This window comes from Pleurodeles waltl, chromosome 3_1, assembly GCF_031143425.1.
Source record: "Pleurodeles waltl isolate 20211129_DDA chromosome 3_1, aPleWal1.hap1.20221129, whole genome shotgun sequence".
NCBI lineage: Eukaryota > Metazoa > Chordata > Amphibia > Caudata > Salamandridae > Pleurodeles > Pleurodeles waltl.
The window spans coordinates 1,906,371,659-1,906,392,962 of NC_090440.1; the positions used below are offsets into that span (position 1 = coordinate 1,906,371,659).

The 21,304-nt window shown below is 43.6% G+C and overlaps 1 protein-coding gene across 1 annotated transcript in view; it reads right to left on the reverse strand.

The window, feature by feature from the left end:
- Positions 1 to 15,878, reverse strand: part of LOC138285742 (caspase-10-like) — a 258,567-nt gene extending 242,689 nt beyond the window's left edge. The window contains exon 1 of the mRNA XM_069226075.1: positions 15,656 to 15,878. The gene's annotated coding sequence lies outside the window, so the exon portion shown is untranslated. The remainder of the gene's footprint in view (positions 1 to 15,655) is intronic.
- Positions 15,879 to 21,304: the final 5,426 nt, after the last annotated feature.

Sequence of the window (21,304 nt, forward strand, 5' to 3'; positions counted from 1 at the left end):
GAAACAAAGGTTCTTTATCACTGGTTAGCAGGGGTAAAGTACAAAGAGTTTTGCAGCCAGCAAAAGGCAAAAAAGTTAGGGTGACCCCGTAGAAGGGGCACATTTTCTACAGCTGACGTCTACAGCCTCTTTTCAGACACTCAAGCCACATTCTAACATCCTCATTCTACACATAACACACACCGCTTAAAAGACAGAGACAGAGAAGGAATAAACAAGATGATAAAAGCACCTCTCCCTCTCCAACCAACTTTATCCTCCCCACTTCTTTGTCACACAAAAAAAGAAAAATCACAATTGCACACACCCACTCCACAAAATACTAAGCTTTCAAGACTGACACACTGAACAACCAAACCTCTGAGATTTGCCTCACCTAACAGTATTGATCCCTTTTCTGTCACTCTGCTTGGCTTAAACACATGACTCAATGGAATTGGCTGATTTAGACTAACTGTTGAAAACCCCCATGGCACACGTGCCTACTCTTAGACTCCTGAAACCTCAACGGCACTAAAATGATAGTCTAAGCCACATACATTTCTACAACTTTCTTATGTTTAGAACCAGAATGTATTTTTGTCTGTTGCAATCTTCGTTACACAACTGAAGTGCTATATGTCTTGTAGAAACCAATGTACTTGTGTGCAACACATCTCTTCCTTTATTTGTGAACTTTATTGCTATAAAACAATAAACAATGCTTAAAAAAACAATTCTCTTCTCTGTCTTTATAAGCATAAAAGTGACACCATAGATACTGCAGGTTGCACAACAACTTCACCATTTCCATACACCATACCTGCCTACACACCGCACACACCCACATCATTGTCACTCATCGCACAAAAGCCTGACCCAAAACCTATCTCAATTACCCCTTTTACACTCCTCCCTGATAAACCGCTTACAGGTCAATGGAAGATCAAAGAACAAAAATATAAAATACATTTAAACTGATAATGGACTCAGAACTGGACCTTCTTTTCAATACTGCAACTTGGAGGGGAAGCTCTGCCTAAATTCCATGATGCAACCATCAGGATATTGAAGGCACAAACAAAAACACCAAGAGAAAGCAGAAGTAGATTCAGCACTATTGGTCAAAGAATCCTTTGCAACGTCTAAAAATTAAAACATACTAATCTCAGGCGGTAAAGCATTGCTTGTGAGATGGACATCTACTGCTACTTTCTCTTGCATGTACCTGCAAATATACAGACTATCACCAATCAATGGAGCAATCACACATTCCCTCCTAGATGGCTTATCAGTTACATCCATCAAATGTGTAACCTGCACATGGTCAGTAGCCCACATTTCTGATTTGACAAAGCAACAATGCCTCAGCCTAAAAGCATAGACCCAAGCTTGGAAGCCCACCATCTCTTTCAACATTTCCCCAAATCTGCACACTGATACAAAGTAGGATATACACTGTGCGTACTCTTCAGCCTTCCAGAAATAGTCACAATGAAAAGAAATAGGACCATTCTCTCCAACAACCACTATCTCATATCTTGCACCTACGATAGCCAACTGAAACCAAATATACCCCTATGCTGTCTTCCTGAAGAAACAGGTAGCAGAAGAAATTAACATAAACGAAAATTCCCTAAGCACATTTCCAGCAGAGTTCAATCCTACATCATACATATGGCTACTCATACAAAACATATCCAGACCTACCTACCCAAACCAATTTCAAATGGACCACTACTTGGAAAACAAATAAAAAGAGCTTCTTTCACAAAGATCTCTAACTTCTTCAAAATAAATATTCTACTATCAGGGTACCAAACCAGGGAGAGGTACTGAATTTGTCCTGCTCTTCATCTGGAAGGACCTTAAAACGTCTGTAGATAGAATGCATTAGCAGCACTAAAGATACTACTACTGAACTTATTTGCTCTTTGACAATGTGCACCACCGTTCACTAATAAATAGGCTAAAAGAAATACATATGAAAAGAAGCATGCTTAACTGTATCTTGTCCCGCAGATCAGGCATTGTCCAGTACTGCTTTTCATTTCCCTACCATAAAACACAACATCAAAGCAGAATTACCGCAAGGATAGATAATTTCTCCACTCCACTATAACGTATGTACTAGGCACATGGCCAAAACGTATAAAATCCTTTAACCTCAAATGCTGTAACTGTAACCATGATACAGAGATCATCTCAAGATTGGAAATCAACCTTGGAAAGCCAAAATGAGGTGAGTGCCTCAAATCCATGGAACACTGGATGTTAGCAAACACTGAGAATCTTACATGAAGAAACTGGAAAAACTATGATCAGTTGATAGCCTGGCCTCAGAACATTGGGCTCTACCATTAACAACAAAAGTGAAACATTCCTCCTTATTAGACTATCAGGTTAATCCAAATTACTAAAACTGGATTTCATAATATGCAGACACTACGTTCTACCTTTCATCATCTAGGTTTCTGGCAGAAAATTGAGGCCTCAATCTATTTTGCTGTATATTAAGATTATGCACATTATTTCCACCATAGGGTCTCACTTCCAGTCATGACACATGTACAAAGAATTCAGAATGCAGCAGCTAAACAATCCCAACACATAAATCGATGAGGTAACATGCTCCTTGCTTTAGAAGGCATGGATTAGCTCCCCGTTGCCAGAAGTCCACAAACAGAAAGGGCCTGGCCTTCATATAGGGAACGAACTATAAGATATTCTCAGAAAAGTACACAGTGATCTAGGCTATAACCTAGCCATGCCATTTACAAGACTAAAGGTGGTATGCTCAATTGTCAGTGAAAGATGCAAAACTATCAAACTTGCTTCCAGCAAAGATGTTAACCACTGCAAACCACCTGGAGTTCAGGAGGATGGTGAGGAACTGGTGTTGCCCCACCTTAAACCACAGGATTGAAATGACTGAACTTACTCAATACCACTCCATAAGGACAGTGCTCTGTATGCGCACTAACAACACTACTTAACACGCATACTTCAGCTTCTGCAATATTCACTAACCTACAGGGTGAAAGAGGTGTCAAAGCATGGTAAAGCTCAGTCTCCCATAAAGAGTCACACAAAAGGTGATGCCAGGAGTGGCTGAAATAGTCCAAATTGATCTGTCTGGCTGCGGCAGGCCCAAATAACATTCCATCAGAAAGGTAAGCGTATTGTTGAAATGCAATTTATTCTTCCAAAACATTCTGGATAATTTGTAAATTAATATTAAAGATGATGAGCCCTGGCTTGTCGTTTGCATGGCTGAATTGCATGATGACTACCACACCATGAATTATCACTGGAAGTGCTTGAACGACTGAACTTCCCTATACTCTTCAGTATCATAATTGAATGACATTTCTACAACATTAATTTATAATTGTGATGAACTGTTTGCGAGCGCCAAAACAACTGTGATGACCAGCATGGAAAACTGTAATTCCGTTTGCACAACTATGTTTCTAATGTGGTGAACACCTGTGTAACTGAACGTGCATTAAGAGTGAAACATATATAAGATAGAACATAATACTGCATGACAGTTTAGCAACTACATACTCAATGAGCTGCACAACGAATTGCATAACACTGTGTGATAAACAACACTGCACACTAATTATTTTGAATGTTAGCGTCCCTAATGTTGTGAGAGTCCAGCAGACTAATCCGCAACTCACCTGCAAAGCGTTCATCAGGGATTGGGAGATTGGGAGTGCTACCTAAATAGTGATTCTACGCCATACCCCCTTATGTGCATTTAAATAATGTATGCATGTATTTATTTATTGTTGTTTTTTGATTGTATTAGAATTCCAATAGAAAAAACAAACTACACACCAATCAGTAGCAGGGGGCGGTGTGGAGGAGTTGAATATTCATCACTGCAGTTGTCAGGTATAGGGATTTAAGTAGGAAGGATCTTGTTCAAATGTCAATCATGTTCTCTAGCGCAAAGAACCAATCCAACTGCTGTAACCAGCAGACAACTGCTTAACAACCTGACCTCATCCCTGGTAACAGCTTCTGCAATATGTAGGTCGGCAGAGAAAGACCCAGCACAAGACCGCAGTACAACGGCACTGCTGAGATCTGCCCCTGCTTCAAAAGCACCCACCCCTGTCTACAACTGCTCAGAACTGAGCGGGGTGGAGCTAAAGCCAGACACCCGCACCAGCCTTCATGGCTACTCAATGGGTTGACATACTGTGATGTAGCAACTGACTGGCTCCTCAGACTTCGAAATCCTTCATGAGCCGCACTGAGCTTAAATTTATCACAGCATTTGACCAGGACTACTCGTGTCCTGTCCATACATTTAAAAGACGAAAGATGAGGCTGTTACATCAGTAGATGGTAGTGCTGATGCAAAAGCAGTAATCTACTTCTCAAATTAGCAGTGCTGGTAAGCATATGAATGCTACGATTGTTCAATTATTTTTCCTTTTTATACGCATATCTATGATGTCCTTTAGTACCACTTGAGAGAAACTATTTGAATGGGTATTACAAGAAATGCACTACTTAGGAAGAAGTAGAAGGTAAATTCATTCTAAAGTTTTCGCACACTATCACATACGTTTACATTGCCAAACCAAAGACGTGATTCCACTGCAATGCGTCGACAGTGAACCGCTTCTTCATAAGAATGGCTGCTGGTATAATAACCTAAATGTAAATGGCTGCTTCAGCACCTTGAAATGGCAGATGCACATAGGTGATGCCAGCAGCATGTGGATGTGGTGATAAAAGGGCCACTTACACTCTGCTTCTGGTGCTCCATCTTACTGGTACTGAATTGTACATGTTCTGTGTGGGATAGAAGCTTATATTACTCATGCCACCAGGCTTGATCTACAGATGGAAACTCTCTTCCTAACACGCTGTTTTACAGATGGATGGAGACAGAATGTTGAAGCACCCTGGTCTTTGTCGGGCCGCAGTAGTATACTTCCTCCGGCAGGTCAGGTTTTCAGATGAATGTGGTCAAGGTCATTGGAGAAGCTACATTTCTTTGCAGGGGGGCACGGACAGTCTTGGAGAGAACCGAGCTGGGGATCTGGTCTGACTTTGAAAGCCAAAGCACGAGCCATCGAAAGATGTATATGATGCAACCCATTTAATAAAAAAAAATTGATAAAGACTTTAAAATATAGAAAGCATGTTTCAAAATTTTCTGTGTGTTGATTAAGTGCTTACAATTATTCCTTGAATTACGTGATATTTATTCAGATATATTTTTTTTAAATATGAAACATTTAAGAATACCCTAATGTCCTAACCATGTCACAAATTAACTAAAATGTGTCAGTTTGTCATATTCTCTATATTGTTATGAAAGGTGAATTAAGAAGATTTTATATTAATCATATATGTGAGGATTCTGTTTACCACATTTTCTGTACTAGATTATCTTAATGTGGTCTCAGACTGGTTTGTTAAGGAAAAACATACATATAGCAATGGGCTGTGGATCACATAATTTGGTCAAGTGAGGAAGCCAGGATTTGAGACCAAGAATCCTATTTTCCCATTGTATAATTCGGAAACTGCAGGGTTACATCCTTATTTCTTTCGTTTAACACAAAAGCCAGTGTTATGTGTTCAGTTAGTCTTAGTATATGGGTTTGCTAAATACACTTCTAACACCTCAAACGAAACAGGCAATGTACAAACACACACACATATATATATATATATATATATATATATATATATATATATATATATGTATATATATATATATATATAAAGATGCCTACTTACAAGATTTAAAAGTGTGCTTTTAGTGTCTATGGAATGCTTCCATAGACACTGAAGTTCAAACTCAGAGACAGAACAAGCCTGTCTCAAATCGTGGTGCACCTCACAAGCATCTCCTTGATGAGCTGTAAACCGAGGTGCAAACTCTGAGAGTGACCTTCGTGTCAGCGAAGACAGCAGTAACATTAGCATGAAATGGCATCCCATGAATCTCCTTACTGTGCTGGCTTAACAAAAATACAGTTTTTAAGAGAGCTTCAACACCTCAGTGATCACAATTAAATAATTAACAAAACAAAGATGTCTTGCAGGCCCACCTCACCCAAGTTTGTTCCTCAGGTGACAGTGCTTCAAGGAGACCTAAGAAATGCACAGAATGGCATCAGCGAGCTGTATACTGTTTGCAGCTGTTTATTCTTCGGTTTTCACTACATAATTTGGGGGGAGGAGAACATTTTGTCCCCTACGCACCCTCCCCTGACTCCAAATTCTGCGGGGAATAAATCCCCACTTCCTGCTCTCACGCTTGCTGGGGCCTCAGTTCTATAAACATTGCCAACACTGCTTCAGACAGTGTCAATGTATCATGTAACGCCAGCCCTGGCCTTTCACGCACACACTGATCCGCATGTTAAAATTTGGTAGTAGAGGCAAGGGAGAGCTCACCCTCACTTCAAATCATACATCATGCAAGTCCCTTTAAGCTTTGCTGTGAAGTACAGAGCTGACTTGCTTCATTTCCTGAACGTTCTGTAGTTCTCATTTTTAGAGTCAAGCACACAAGCGCTCTGGCCTGTTGTAATCTCTCTGTGGGCTTTTAACCATGCCCATTCCTGCTATTCATTCTTTGTTGTGCTTGTCTTAAATGCTTCATTTTTATTGGTACATTTTGTGAAATGTCCCTCCTTTGCGGAGTTCCCTCCTAGGCGATTTCACTAAGTGAACATTTTTGTTGGCCATCACACTTCCTACTGTTACAGAGTGTGATGGCCCCGCCTGCAGTTTCAGTTTGCCTTTCATCCCAGCCGCGATCTTTTCTAGACATTCACTCAGAGAGCCAATAACTCTTGCATTCACGCTCATGGCGGCTGTGGCGCTTTGAACCGACTTGCTTATGTCAACTGTTTTACTTTTCATTTTCAATTTATGTGGCAAGAAGTCCAGTTAGGAATTTACATGCTAATAGGTCTAACGTGAGCAAACACAAGACCCATTGCACTGCAAATGCTTTGTCACTGCCTGCTCCAATTCCCGCTCCTGCAACCCAAAACCCCAAATCACAACAAGGTGCCAAGGGAAGCGTGATGCTTCGACTTAGAGAAGAACTTAGTTTGTCCATGGAGAACACAAATTTGTCAATCATATTTCAGAGGGCATGTAATGTTTACAACGTGGCGTTTACTGCGATGATTATTACAATTCAAACTCTTACAACGTCGATAAGTACAGCGATGGCCCTTTTAAGCATTTTACAACCCAGAAAAGTTTTTTTTTAATTATACTTTTTATGGCATTTATAACAAGCATTGGTAAATGCATTAGGTTTTGTCTAAGTGATTAATATACTTTTTTTGTTGTTGTGAGATTTAGCTTGGTGAATAGTTGTGCAATATAAGTTACTGAAACTCCATAAAAGTGCTATGACTTGTTTATTGAGAAAGCCAATATATTGTGCAGTAACTGGTGGAAATATAATGCAGAGTGTTAATTAAAGTTATCAGTATTGCGTGGCCCATTGCTTCATGTGTGTTAAAGCGCAGAATTTGGCAAAGTGGGATCCCAGAGCTGTCAAGTGCAAAGGGATGAGAATGTGCTTCTCACAGTTACAGCAATACACAGCAAATGGCCTTCACTAACCATGATGCAAATGGACCGTTTTAGGGCCATGTGGCAATGACAGAAATGAGCGGTAATTGTATTACAGCAAGTTTCTGACTTCTAGTGCTGTCACATAGCTCACGTTATTTATTACTGTCTCGTTCTAGTGTTTGTTTTTATTTTTAATGTATCCATCTTAAAGTCAAGCCCAGCATACAGAAATGTAAAGAGCACCTTCTTTGGTACACTTGCAATTTTTGTTAGCTAGTAAGACCTACCCTCAGCTCTGCCACTAGGCGCAATGAGAATTCAAGTAGGAGGTGAGCCTTGGTATGGAGAATGTTCCAAAAGATGGGCTTACCACTATCTACACAAGTATCTACTGGTGCACAGGATACCAGAACACCACCCTGCACCATTTTCTTACCCACAATGCCCTGCAAACCTCCAAACTTAGCTGGAAATAACACATGTTCCCACATTTTTCGAGATGGAACCTTCCGGAATCTGCAGGAATCCACAAAATTCCTACCACCCAGCATTGTCTCATCTATACCGATAAAAAATCTGCCCCACTTGTCAGCCTAAAAATGTTTTCTTTTTTTCCAAACTGCCCTTTTGGACCCGCTTTGGTTCCCCCCTCAATTTCAACACGTTTTTAGCTCTTCCCAGTCACAGGCACTTGGCCCACCTACACAAGTGAGATATCATTTTTACCGGGAAACTGAGGGGAACGTTGGGTGGTAGGAAATTTGTCTCAGTGCGGTGATACCACACAGAATTGTGGGGAAAATGTGATTTTTAAGCTAAATATCAGGTTTGCTGGGGATTCTGGGTAAGAAAACATTGTGGGATCCACGCAAGTCACACCTCCCTTGATTCCCTCGGGTGTCTAGTTTTCAGAAATGTTTAGGTTTGGTAGGTTTCCCTATATGGCTGCTGAGCCCAGGACCAAAGACAGGATAAAATGTGAAGAAAAATGGCTGTTTTTTTCACCTCAATTTCAATCTTTTTTTTCAGCTGTTATTTTCTGTAGGAAAACCTTGTAGGATCTACACAAGTGACCCCTTGTTGAATTCAGAATTTTGTCTACTTTTCAGAAATGTTTAGGTTTGCGGGAACCAGCATTGGTTTCACACCCAGTTCTGTCACTAACTGGAAGGAGGCTAAAAGCACAAAAATAGTAAAAATGGGGTATGTCCCAGAAAAGTGCCAAAATTGTGTTTAAAAATGTGGTTTTCTGATTCAAGTCTGCCTGTTCCTCAAAGCTGGGAAGCTGGTGATTTTAGCATTGCAAACCCTTTATTGATACGATTTCCAGGGAAAAAAACACAAGGCTTTTTGTGCAGCCCTTTTTCCCATTTTTTTTTTAATTACATTTTTGCTGTATTTTGGCTAGTTTCTTGGTCTCCTTCAGGGGAACTCACAAACTCCAAGTACCTCTATAATTCCTTGGATGTTGGAAAAAAAGGACGCAAATTTGGCGTGGGTAGCTTATGTGGACAAAAAGTTATGAGGGCCTAAGCGTGAACTGCCCCAAAAAGCCAAAAAAAGGCCTGGCACCTGAGGGGGAAAAGGCCTGGCAGCGAAGGGGTTAAGTGTTAAGGGGAGGCAAAGGAAGTAAGGGTTTTTATCACGTTCAGAGATGGGTAGAGGTAGAGGAAGTAAGGGTTTTTTTGGGCTCAGAAATGGGTAGAGGTAAAGAAAGTAAGAGTTTTTTAGGTTCAAGTAAGAACAGACATGAAGGGAGGTAAGGGTTTTTTAGGGTTCACGGCCAGTGGTAGATGTAAAGGGGGTAAGGTTTTTTTAGGGTTCAGGGGCTGGTAGTGGAAGTTAAGTAATTTTTAGGGTACAGTGGTAGGTAAAGGGAGGTGAGGGTTTTTAGAGTTCAGGGACGGGTTAAGGTAAAGAGAGGAAATAGGACTTTAGGATTCACAGATTGGTAGACCTATTGGGAGGCAATGTTTATTTTTTAGGGTTCAGGGGCAGGTAAAGGGATGTTGTTTTTTTTAAGGTTTAACATATTTATTTTTTTAAAGGAGGATTTTCAGGGTTATCATTCAATTTAAAAAAAGGGGGGACCCCTAACAAAAATAGATATATACATATTTTTAGGTTCCCCAAAAAGGTATATACACATATATATGTGCATAAAACAGTGGTAGTCGCCACTCTGTAGTTACAGTTAGGTCAAAGTTTTTATAGGAAGACAATTTTTTGTTCTACCAAGTTTGGCACCTTTTGACAAATCTTCATAATCCTTTTCGAAAAGAATCTTCATCCACCTCAACTCTTTCCTGGAATGTTTTCGGGTGATCTGTCAAGCAGGGGCTAAGAAAATGGGGTGAGGTCTCAAAACACATTTTCCCATGTTAATTCCTGTAGGACATTTTGGGAAGCGTTACAGAAAAAACTGCTGAGTGGAATTACACCTTATTTGGCAGAAAGTTAGAACTTTACTCAGGCAGCTCGCTTTTTATTACTTGGTCTATTCAGTTGTTTTTGAAAAATATGCATTTAAAGAGGTGCTCAGGGTGGTCATCAAAGGGTTATAAAAATAGGTATATTGGGATGGTTGATCCAGCGGGACTCCCACTGTCCTGTAAATTAAAAAAAATAGAATAATCTTATTGGTCGCGAGAGCTGTTTTTTCCTGTCGATATTATTTAGTGGCCCCAACCTGAAGAAAGATATTGTAGCCACCACTCCAGGACTCGTGGATGCAGTGTCCGGACTTTATCTAAAATATAAAGCATAAAGGGGCAGGGTATGGGTACCCTGAACCCGTGGCACTTGTTGGAGGGCAGGGGGGAGATTCCAGAGGGATCCCCCGCCAGACTAAAATATATATTTATTTTTTAATGTAATGTGGGTCTTGCAGAGTCCTGCTGGACCCAGAGGAGCCTCCTGTGCAATACGGCGGTACCCCTGCAGGTGGCACAGCGCAAGCTTCACTCCCATGGTCCAGCTAGACTGTGCAAGCTTTTATCAAGTGAAATTTTGAGGGTCCCGAGGGAACGTGGGGGGTTGACGCTTGGGCTATAGTACCGCAAGAATACAGCAAAAATAAAATAAAAAGAGAAGAAGGATGAGAATGTAGAATGGGGGCACAGCCACAGGCCAGGCTCTATCACCAACCCTACACCTTGTATGACTGCAAGCTGTGCGTGGCGGGGGCTTGCTCCTCATTGGGGGTTGGGTGTAGTGCCTGGTCACAGGCCAGGGCTGGTGGCTAACCTTCTGCTGCGCACAATAGAAGACCATCTGCCTTTGTGGGGTTGGGCAATCGACCTGACCGTATGCCTATCCCTGTGGCTAAACCCCCTCTACACATGGCTGAAGGCCGTCTGCCTGCTCGGTGATGCGCACATTGCCTGCCACATTCCAGTACATGCAGCCAACACCAGCACAGCTAAATTCATGCAGGGCGGTTACCGTCCATGTTGGGCTGGCTACAGGCCCTGTGGATAACACCCCTCTGCATATGGCTTATGGTTGTCTGCCTGTGTGGGGTTGGCCTGCATTCAGACCCTACCGCCAACCTCAGTCGTGCAAAGTGTTGGTTGGTGGCGGCGTGGGGTAGGACGCACAGCCTTGGCGTAGGGCTAGCTAGAGGCCAAGCCCTGCGTACAATCTACCTCTGAGCACAGCCAAAAGCTGTGCTGAGCGGGGGAGTTAGTGAATATTTTTTTTTTTTTAAAGAACTGCAATACACTAACAAAACCAAAGGTTAAAGAGATGTTATAGATAGGTATGGAAATAACATATTAGATTAACGTTTAAAAAAAAAACTAGAAATTCACTGAAAAAAAACAAAGATTAATGTGCCATTTATAGTTGGGTGTTGTAATAATGCAAAAAATAATGTTTAAAAAAATAAAACACTAACATGCGCCACCCGCCATGCCCTGCTTATAACTTTACATATTACATCACCCATGACATGTTAAATCACATCATTGATGATATCACTGATGACGGCATCCAATGGATATAAACTTTTGCTGTAAGCTTTTCACACTTAAAGGTTTTCAGCAAGATACACGTACACCCAATTTTCCATTATCTCTTAAGTACAAAAGGGCATAACCTTTCACAACAAGCAAAACATGGTGTTTCTATGAAATCACCCACACTAACTAGATATTATGCTATTTTTAACTGGTATTTAGATACGTTAGAAATGTAATGGCTCTGTAGAGATTGATATCAGCAACTTAATAATCCTTGAATATTATTCAAAAACAGTGTTTGGTTATCATTTACCTTAGTGAGAAGTGCCTGTTAAATACTTCAGTTTCCCTCCTGTATATTAGCCAATAAAAAGTCTAGGACCTATATACAATCTTCAATAGTATTTGAAAGTACCCTACATATATTCCTAAAAGGATCAGAATGGTGTACACCGTTTTAACAATGCTTACAATCATACTGAGACTTGGAAACATTTATACCAATAGACCCAATTCAAGGAGACTCGTGATTTTTTAAGCCAAAAATCGCCTCAGCTTCAACAGAAGTTAATTAGGGAAATACATTCCCCCAAATATATATATTTTTTTTTAATCTTCTCTTCCCTTTTCTAAAATGTTGCCATGTATAGGTTTTAAGTGAGATACCCATATATCATACATTCTACAGCAAAGTATAATGTATCTAAATTTTGACAGAATTTATGGAAATAAATATTGTCACTTTATAAATCGCCATTTTATAAAGACATTGTCTACAGCACTGCATGACAACTCTTTAACGTCACCATGTACACAGAAATCCACAGGTGAATAATGTATTGTCCTTATTGTGGGTTGCAGACTTTGAATAAAGGCACAACCTATTTAATACATAAATCTCCAATTCAAACTAGTCGCGCTCAGTTTCTACCTTGTTTAAATGAAATGCTGCTTGCATTTTAAACTCACTGGTAGCTAAGGTGTTCACCATGTAACTTTTACTAAACTGATTGAGACTTGTTTCTAGTTTTACATTATTTGCATTTTGTACAACCACAGATATACAGGCAATATATGCTGTGGGCCCTTTACTTCCTACTTTGTTTTCAAAGATTATCTTACAGTTTATACAGTACCTTGAAGGGCAGTAGGTTGGATGATGTCATCAATATTGTCATTTCAGATGTTGTAAGTGACGTTATTTAACATGTCTTGAGTGATGTAATATGCAATACCATACATAGTACATGACATTGGTGCATGTTATAGTTACCTCAGTAAATTATAACCGGTGAGTTTCAGTGATGTTTTGTTTTTTAAACTTTAGATTTTATATTATTACAATACTTAAATACAATGCCATTTTCATCTTTGTTTTTTTCAGTGAATTTCTAGGATTTCTTTTAATGCAAGCCAAAATCTTATTACCATATCTCTTTATTTTCATCAGTGATTTTCATTTTTTTTTTTATTGTAAGCTAAAATCTCACTACAATAACTAAGGTCACTTTAACCTTAGATTTCTTTGTTGAATTTTCTAGAGCTTTTTTTTTTAACCGTAAAGTAAGCTCATATTACCATAAAAAGAAATGGCTGAACCTGCCACACATGACATGGGGCTAAAATAATATATGATGGTGTGACAAAGATAAAAGGCAAGAAGAAACATCTATTTTTGTCAAAATTAGTCATCTAAAGTTCCTTACATTTTGGCTTCTTTACTTGCAACAAATTTTCACTTTCACTTATGGAACTTATTTGCATGAAAAATGTACCACAGAACATTGTTTTAGGACATGTTTTAATATGCCTCTCTACCCCACGGTTTCACCTAACATGTACAACATATTTGCTATGTGCTAGACTCCATATACTTATTCTGCTAAACTGAAAAACAATAGGACAAATCTATACATTTTATAGAATATAAAATCATCATTTTGCGGGCCCCGGTGAAATTATTTTACGTAATGTTGGAAAGGGCAATAAAAAGGTTGAAGACCATTGTTTTAGAACAATGGTACAAGCCTAAGGTACAGCGTTTGTCAACTGGTCCCAAATATATGTCTGTTGGTACTTACTACTCTACCACAACCTCCAGACCCTGCACAATCTTAGTAAAAAAAAAAAAACTTGCTTAAACCCTCCTTTTACTCACCCTGCGCTGCTGCACTGAATCGGTAAAAGGAGGGTTGCCCGGGGGTAGGTGTTTTCATTTTCTCTCCTGCTCTGCGTATGACACCACGACGAACTTCCTGGAGGCGCAGCCGGCCTCAAAGAAGCTCAGGCCAGCCAACCAGGAGAAAAGCCTGCTGGAGACCAGGGGCCTGATTACGACCTTGGTGGATGGGGTAATCCCACCCGCTGTTTTACAAGTTCCATAAGATATAATGGAATTGTAATACAGCGGATGGATGTCTGTCACATTTGTGACAGTGTATCCCATCTGCCAAGGTTGTAATCAGGCCCCAGGACAAGGCAGGTGTAAGAGCGTTCCAGCATCCTTCGGCAAGACTTTACATAAACCACAGACCTCAATATACGATAAATTGCCACATTTACTAGGATAGATCTGGAGATATTAGTCAATACACAATTTCAACCAGGACCCACTAATACAAATTGACAACCTAATGCCTTATCTCTTGAAGCTCCCTAAAATGACAAAGAATCCCCAAGAACTCACACATGCACATTTCCCCTTTACCATGTCACAGACATTCTTTTCCACAGCCACCTCACCTCTAACCTCTCAAAGTTATCCCCACCTTAACCTGCTCCAACTCGTCAAAACGTCTACCCCAGCACCTCACATGCCCCACCCCCAGAAGGGTTGGATACCCCCTCTAGTTACTCACCAGCCACCCAACTACCACAGTTCACACTGCATGTAAAAACAGCAACTGTCCTACGTTGGTGAATAACAACCGATCAATCAGGCCTGTTTTGAAAGATCCACTGTTCAACCCAGCCCTAGAAAATTGGGATTATAACATGCAAAAAATGGGCTGGGCTGGTGGGAAGATCAATTTAACCCACCAAAATAACCGTCCCAGGATCAGCAGTTTGTCGTAGAGGCTTAACTCCTGACACCCTCCCTACATGGCCTTCCCCTGCTCCCGCCCACCTCGCCGTCCTCAACCTACGCGCAGCCTCGAATTCGGTGCTAGTGCCACTCACCCGAAGTAACCCGTGGGCGGACGGGCCTTTAGGCCTCCCTTCACCCAGGCTCAGCATTGGCAATACTATTTCCAGGCCCCCACTCCTGTCCTCCCTCCGGCGCTTGTTTTTGACTCCCTCCCCGACTTACGACGCCCCTTCCCACCTCCTATGTATTTTAATTATTTCTCTTCCCTCCCTCAGTCACCCTTTTACAGTCTCCCTACCCCCGCGCACTTTAGCATTTCCACCCCTCCTGTCTGTTACCTTTCTAACCCCCCTTCCCTAGTCTCATGCATCGAGCAGCGCGAAATACACACTGCTGGACAGAGCTATTCAATTAGTCCACCCACCCAGCTTGTATTAAAATAATAGTAGGAGGGCTCATAGAGTCACATTAACATGTTCCAGCAGAATGTATGTCACACTGGGAAGTGACATGCCAGGATGATGCCAAAGAGAGCGCACATTTCAAATTGAAATGGGATCGGACATTCCTCATCCCAACTCGTGCTTGCTGCGCAGTGTTAGGCTGCAGGCTAGGCCACGATATTTTTGTGACAGTCATTCATGTGCCTGTCACAAAAACATTGGGGATTATGCTTTTTTGCCAGCAATGTTATTGTTTTCGGGCACCAAAATTTAGAAAATCAGTTTGTGATGTCCTTGGAGAATCAGTGTGTCACTAAATGTCACAATTTACAAACATAGGCACCTTTTCGAGTATCCTGTCCTACCGTGTAGCCTAAGCGGACCTCGGATTGCTTGGAGAAAAATATACAAAACCAGGAATACTGATGTTTCTGTGTGATAGCTAACCGAAAGTAAAACATTGCGAACTCGATGAACATATCAGAAACGAGAAAGGCATTATTTCAAGACTGCTTACATTGTTTGAAGTAATTTAAATAAAAGCTGGATGTACCACAGTCTCCCAGAAATCATGTTTGTCCAAACTTTTGACAGACACTTACCAATTCTGACATGAACCTGCAGGCGGCCGGCTGGATACTTCCTACGGTCTCTAAGCTTCCTAGCCTACTGTCATCGAGCCCCGGGAGCAGCGAGACGGGCACAGTAAGGCAGTGGAACAAATAAACTGTTGTTGGCACAACTGAATAACAGTAGTTTTTGGGTGGGTATATCACCGGGACCATGGACAAGCCCTTCTCGGCTCCAGTCCCAGCTCGAAGTTCTTCCTGGTTAGATACGGCACAGGCACATGACACCAGAGGCCCCGCCCCCTAGTTCAGCCGCTGCTCTCTCGTCCCAGGCTTCACAAGACGCACAGCGACCCCTGCCGGAGAAGGTAGGCGTTCTCTCACCAGCCCCCTCCACCTCACCCCCAAATATTATTGTTTTTTAAAAAGAAACGTTTACAAACAGCTTTTTTCATGCCTTGTTTAAGTTAACTTGTTCAAAGACGGAAACTCCCAAAATCCATCAGAGCCTGAGACAGGCGCAAGTACTTAAATACTTGGGCCCATATTTATACTTTTTGACGCTAAACTGCGCTAACGCAGTTTAGCGTCAAAAAGTTTTGCGCCGTCTAACGCCATTCTGAAGCGCCATGCGGGCGCCGTATTTATGGAATGGCGTTAGACGGCGCAATCAGACCGGCGCTGCCTGGTTTGCGTGGGAAAAAACCACGTAGACCAGACAGCGCCGGCGTAGGGGGAAAATGGCGTATGGGCGTCTTAAAATGGGGCAAGTCAGGTTACGTCGAAAAAATCGTCTTAACCCGACTTGCGCCATTTATTTTCGACGCCCATCCCCCATCAACATGACTCCTATCATTGTAAAGATAGGAGTCATGCCCCCTTGCCCAATGGCCATGCCCAGGGGACTTCTGTCCCCTGGGCATGGTCATTGGGCATAGTGGCATGTAGGGGGGCACAAATCAGGCCCCCCTATGCCACAAAAAATTATTAAAAAAAAAAAAAAAAATACTTACCTGAATGTCCCTGGGGTGGGTCCCTCCAGCCTTGGGTGTCCTCCTGGGGTGGGCAAGGGTGGCAGGGGGGGTCCCTGGGGGCAGGGGAGGGCACTCTGGGCTCATTTTGAGCCCACTTGTCCCTTAACGCCATGCCTGACCCAGGCGTTAAAAAGCGGCGCAAATGCGCCGTTTTTAGCCACGCCCACTCCCGGGCGTCACTTTTGCCCGGGAGTATAAATACCACGTAAAGGCCTGGGAGTAATTTTTTAGACGGGAACGCCTCCCTTGCATATCATTAACGCAAGGAAGGGGTTCACGCTAAAAAATGACGCACATTCCGGGAACTTTGGCGCTATTCGCCTCTAACGCCATAGTATAAATATGGCGTTAGTTGGCGTTAGTTTTGCGTCGAAATTGCGTCAAAAAAAACGATGCAATTTCGGCGCAAACGGAGTATAAATATGCCCCTTGGTGTCAGGTAACTTGTCGGTGCACCATAACTGAGGTTAATTCTATGGCAGGACCGGAGGCGAGGATTATGCTCAACTTTCTTCACCCTTTATTATTACAGCAAGTTCAAAGTTCATAAAGAAAAATCAGCAAACTACAAAGCCCATGGGTCAACCTTTCCATGGCAACCACAGTCTAATCTTGCTCTTCCCATGGTAACCACAGTCCAATCAACGCTGGCACTGACTCCGAGGATAAGAATCGCCTGGAGCCTCCTGATGTCCTCTTTCTTCACTGCTCCGGGGCATAAGATAAGTCACTCTTTAGTCACTTCTCTGCCTCTTGAATTGCTACATCTCTTGTGCTTTATGTTGTTGCAGTTATTATATTCTGCGCTGGCGTGTGCATTCCTCCTTGGAGCCGTTGTCAGGGATGTGCTACGCGCTGCAGGCTGTTGTTTCAACGCACGCAGATTCACCTGACGGTGACTAGACGGCTCCTCCAGAGGGAGCTCTTTTGCACCGCTCTGTTTTTACAGCGCGTTTTTTCCAAAGCTTCGAGTGCTAAAAAACTCGAGTGCTGGAAAGGTGCGCAATAGGGGTTTTCTGGTAAGCCCAGGCTTATTTTAACCCCTCCAACCCCCACAATACACCTGATGGCAAAACAGACACCGCTCTGCGGTAGGGTTACTTTGCCCTTTTCTCATCTACGCGCAACCCAGGAGAGCATGACAGAAGGCTGTTTGGTCTCTTTTGGCCCTATTTAGCAACAGATCCGTGGGGGGGCTGCCGTTTATATCCGGAGGGCGTTGTCTGTTGCAACCGAGTCCTCTGATTTTTCCACCACTTGATAAGGACTTATTTTCCACCATGTCCCCTGGGTAGGGCCCTTCCCAACGCATTCTACCCCCCTGGGGTAGACATTGCTTTCCCAAGCGTTTGCCCAGGCCCTAGCCCCCCATTAAGGAGAGTGTGGCGCAACTTGCTGAAAAAGTTTCTAAGGGGACTAGTATAAGTGGATTGATGGGATATCAGCCTTCTTCCAAGTCGGTTGCATCTGCCAAGAAATCGCACAAGCGCAACACTGGGCATCTGGACAGCTTCCAGCATCTAGCTGACTAAGCGACTATCCTGCCGGGAGGGATTGCTACCCGGACTGACAGGTGACGTGGTGCACCACTTATTAGACCCTGATAGTGGGTCACCTAAGCGAGTGGAGGAGGACTCAGAAGGGGACACTTCCTCTGCGGAGGAACAAGACTCCGGTCCCCTGTCGCCCGGGGTCCACCGTGCCAGATCTGCTGGAGACTGAGGACTCCGGCTCCGAGATGTTCAAACCCAAGGGCATTTACCACCCTCGGTCAACCGAATGGCAACCGGAGCAGAAGGTGGCTGAATATGTAGCCAGTAAGATTAGGCAGCCTCTAGACAAGGAGGTTAGAGCCCGTCTTAAGGCTGAAGACCTGTGCCCTACCTTACCGGATAAGGTGGCGGCCACTCCTGACTTGGATCCGAAGCTCTGTTCTTTTTTTGCCAAATATACCAAGGACCCTAAGAAGGGCATTGACCGGTCCTGGAGGTCTTGCCAGGACAAGCTTCTTGATGTGTTAGGACCCCTAACGCAAATTATCCAGTTGGCTGAACACGCCAGACGCACGGACATTCCTCTACCCACGGATGTCGTGGACGGGTGGGCCACACCAATTGCGCCATTTCGGCAGAGAGACGCCGATCTTTACTCATAAAAATTGACCCCAAGTTGGGGGAGTTGTCCAATTCAGAGGCAGGGGCAATCGCCCAGGGCAGCTTATTTGGTGACCCTTTTGTTAAAGAATTGGGTAAATTCGTTGCCACTTTTTTGGCGTTAGATAAAGCCCACTCATCTATCAAGGAGATCTTCCCGGGCAAGGTTTTTGCAAGGGCCGGAAGAGGTAGCGGTTGCTCCTCCGGCCGCCTCTCCCATCTCAAACTAGGGATACAGTAACAACGGCTGGTGAGATGGTCGCCAAGGCGCTTTCTTCCCCAATCGCGATAGAGGGAAGTCCAGAATCAACAGGAACGCCCGCTGAGGGGCGAACGCCCCAGGAGGCCCTTCGGGTAAGGATTTCCCTTTCTTCCCCTCAGAGTATAGGAGGGAGACTTCGGTTTTTCAGACACAATTGGGCGCGCATCACTTCAGACTCTTGGGTGTTACAGACCGTATCAGGGTTCCACATAGAGTTCTGGGGAACACCAACCCAGGGACAACCACAAGACCCCTGATTTTCTCGGCATTGAAGTCCGCTCTCATCGATGCAGAAGTGCACGACCTTCTCTGGAAGGGGGCCATCTGTCGGTCTGTCCTTCACCCCAGGGGTTTTTCTGAGCAATCTCTTTCTTGTACAGAAGGACAAAGGGTTTCGCCCGGTTATCAACCTCAGGGAATTCAACGAGTGGGTGGTCTACAGGCACTTCAAGATGGAGGGCATTCATATGCTCAGAGACCTTCTCCTTCAAGGGGATTGGATGATCCGTCTGGACCTCAAGGACGCTTACTTGACGGTCCCGATATTTTTTCCCCACCGCAGATTCCTTCAATTCTCGTGGAGGGGTCAGGTATTCAAGTTTACGTCCCTTGCTTTCGGTCTCTCTCCGGCACCGTGGTGTTTCACCAAACTACTCAAACCAGGTGGTGGAATACCTGTGGTCAGGGGGGATTCATCTAATTATTTACCTGGACGACATCCTTCTCATGGACTAATCTCGGTCGCAACTCTTATCCAACGCAAACATGACTATTGTGCTTCTGCAGGATCTGGGGGTGTAACCGGACGTCTCCGGACGCCGGTCTTCAAAATATTGTGACGGCCGCCATTAACGGGGCCCGACACACTCGAGAGGGACGCAAGCCTATGACGTCAGACGCCTTTGGCGTCTGGACGACGACCGAAAGAAAAGACGGACCAAAAGGAAAAGGAGAGAGAGAGACGGAGGAAGACGCTCGGCGAACGCGACCCGAAGAAAAGGAAACCCGGACACCGAGGACGGAGAGGAAGGAGCCCGTCGAAGGATCGGAAGATCCGAAGGAGAGAGAAAAGCACAGGGGCCCTCCCGCCCCCGTCAGAGAGAAGCCGGGGGACTGCCACAGTGCCGGCCGCGTCCCCGGAGGGGCGTGGCCACCTCAGGTACGTTCGTACCACAGCTGGGGGTTTGCGAGAGGGTGGTTATTAGGAATAGGGGGGGATAAGGGAAAGAGAGGGAGGTCCTGCAGGGAAGGGGAGACCATATGACAGAGAGCCCTAAAGTAAACCTAACCTCACAAAGAAACCGACAGCCAGAGGATTTCTGAAAAGAAGGGAATGTCTGAGAACACCTATAGGGAAAACCACAAACTAAAGGACAGTTATACCCTCACTTTCCGTCACTCATACCTATTCCCCCACCACCCTACTAACCCTATATACTTACATTATATATATCCCACTTACCTGTTTTGTTGTACTTCTTCTATTTTTTTTTTGAGAGCCTGGCCCACTGACGTAGAGGAAGATCGGAGACCTTCCCAAAGCTGGACCCGGTCACTTATGGACTATCACCAAAACCCTGAAAGAGAAGAAAAAGGGAACTTTGTTAATTTCTTTGGACTACAAGTGCGTTATTCTTGTGAACAAGAAACATGGGATAAAAAAGCTCCATCCTTAAAACCAAAGCACAAATAAATTAGCTAAACCCTCACCTTCTGCGCCTGTCATATTATTCCAATATCCCCTTTATTTGTTTCGGGATAAAGAACCCATTACAGTGGTGTCAGAAGTGGGATATTGGAACAACGACAGGTAACCTAAGATGATGGAGGGTACACCCACCCTATCAGAGATGATGCAGCAGCTAGCCGCAGGGCAGAGGCATCTGCAAGTAGTGTGGGAAGAGCAACAGAAGGAGGCTAAAGTGGAAAGGGAGGCCCTACAAAGCGCTCTTAAAAGTCAGGCCACTATCATGGCCAACAATCAGTTGGTCCATGAGACTGCAATCAAAAACCTCACGGACACTATTGCCGCCACCCGGGTGCATCCAAACGTACCCAGTTCGGTCCTGCAGCGATATCAGGAAGGCGAAGACCCGGATGCCTTTTTCACCAATTTCGAGCGGGTTGCTACTTCCGCCACCTGGCCCCAGGATAGGTGGGGCCAATATATCGCCCCGTTATTAACAGGAACTCTCCAAGCGGCTTATCAAGCGGTAAACCCAGGCGGAACGAC